The 2,208-nt window shown below is 39.5% G+C and overlaps 1 long non-coding RNA gene across 1 annotated transcript in view; it reads right to left on the bottom strand.

Moving 5' to 3' along the window:
* LOC111545134 overlaps positions 1 to 2,208 on the bottom strand; it is a 44,496-nt gene that overhangs the window by 17,470 nt on the left and 24,818 nt on the right. The window lies entirely within an intron of this gene.

Below are 2,208 nucleotides of genomic sequence, written 5' to 3'. Positions count from 1 at the left end.
CATCTCGGCTTACTGCAAGCTCCGCCTCCCAGGTTCACACCATTCTCCTGCCTCAGCCTCCCGAGTAGCCGGGACTACAGGCGCCCACCACCTCGCCCGGCTTTTTTGTGTTTTTAGTAGAGACGGGGTTTCACTGTGTTAACCAGGATGGTCTCGATCTCCTGACCTCGTGATCCACTCGCCTCGGCCTCCCAGAGTGCTGGGATTACAGGCGTGAACCACTGTGCCCGGACCATTGTTTTGTTTTTTTGAGACAGAGTCTCTCTGTCACCCAGGCCAGAGTGCCGTGGTGTGATCTTGGTTCACTGCAACCTCTGCCTCCCAGGTTCAAGTGATTCTTATGCCTCAGCCCCAGAGTACTTGGGACTACAGGTGTGCACCACTACGCCCAGATAATTTTTGTATTTTTAGTGGAGGTGGGGTTTCACCATGTTGGCCAGGCTGGTCTTGAACTCCTGAGAGGTGATCTGCCCACCTCGGCCTTCCAAAGTGCTGGGATTATAGGCGTGAGCCACCACTCCCGGCTGAAAATCCTGGTTTTTAAAAAATGCTTATAGAGAACTTCAAATTAAAGATTAAAAACTGAACATTTGTGATTATCTCTTCTGCCCTCCTAAGAACCCACTAAAACGATAGTAAAGAAGTAAAAGAGAGAAGAGAATGAAAATAAATAAAGATTATCAGTGAATGAATGATTTCTACAGTTTTCTGGGGGACAGAAAGCAGATAGAGGAATGGTCATTGAAACACAGCAGAACAAGTCACAGTTTCATCCGTTATTTATTTATACCTCAAATTGTACTCATACCACAACAGTGGCTTATAAAATCACTTATCGTTACAAATTGCAATAGAAAGTGTCAGAGTATGTCTCATAGGGTAAGTATTATTACGTGAAACATTTATTTTGAGGAGGATGCAGATAGAGAAATTAATTACAATTTTTTTTTATTTAGTTCAATCACCAGGCCTTATGGTCAGGTTGGGGTGGGGAAACAGCATTAGAGGTTGAGTATCCCTAATGTGATAATCCAAAATCTGACATCTGAAATTCTCCAAAATTCACAACTCTTTGAGTGCTGACATGATACTCAAAGGAAATGCTCATTGGAACATTACAGATTTCAGATTTCTGGATTAGGGATGCTCAATCAGTAGGTATAAATACAAATACTATGAAATCCAAAACCTGGAACACTTCTAATTCTGAACATTTCAGATAAGGGATACTCAGCCTATACTACTTTTTAATTTCCTCTATATAAATTAACCCTGGAGCAATGACCTTTGCGTTCTAGCATTTACAGATTCCTCATTGAGGCTGCTAATTCCTTAATTACTCTAAAGAAAAATTCATCAGCCAAGAAACTCCAGACTCATGCTCATAGGGCTCCTAATTATTTACATATGGCCTGATTTTTACATATTAATATCTAAGAATCATCAGATACTCAAAAATGCCTTCAATATGAAAAAATGCAATGAAACAGTGAAAAATAATTTTGAAAGAAACAGTGTTAATGTTGAAAATAAAAATGAAATATAGAATCTATAATTAGCATTTCTAGAGAGAATTGAGAAGTTATGTACAACATTAAAATCATCAATATCATGCTGTGTGAAAGGAATAATGAGATATGAAAAATGAATTTGAAATTAAGAAAATATGATGGTTAAAATTTAAAGTTCTGTAGGAAGGCTGGAATATGTAAAGCTGAAGAAGAAATCCAGAATATAAAACAAAACCAAAGAGAAATTTAAATATGTGCATGTACATTGTGCCTCTTTAAAAACTGATTTGTATATATTTAAAATTGTAGGACGGAAGGAGAGTTTAGAATCTATTATTTAGATTTGTAAGAGTGAGGCAGTTTAAAAAAAAACCTTTATGGATGGATGGATGGATGGATGGATGGATGGAGTCTGGCTTTGTTGCCCAGGCTAGAGTGCAGTGGCATGATCTTGGCTCACTGCAGTCTCCTCTCCTGGGTTTAAGCAATTCTCCTGCGTCAGCCTCCTGAGTAATTGGGATTACAGGCATCCGTCACCATGCCTGGCCAATTTTTTGTATTTTTAGTAGAGATGGAATTTCACCATGTTGGCCAGGCTGGTCTCGAACTCCTGACCTCAGATGATCTGCCCACCTCAGGCTCCCAAAGTTCTGGGATTACAGGCGTGAGCTACCACACCTGACCTAAAAAAAAAAAA

This window comes from Piliocolobus tephrosceles, chromosome 2 (genome assembly GCF_002776525.5).
Source record: "Piliocolobus tephrosceles isolate RC106 chromosome 2, ASM277652v3, whole genome shotgun sequence".
NCBI lineage: Eukaryota > Metazoa > Chordata > Mammalia > Primates > Cercopithecidae > Piliocolobus > Piliocolobus tephrosceles.
The sequence above is the reverse complement of the archived record's forward strand: the minus strand, read 5'-3'. Positions and strand labels throughout refer to the sequence as shown.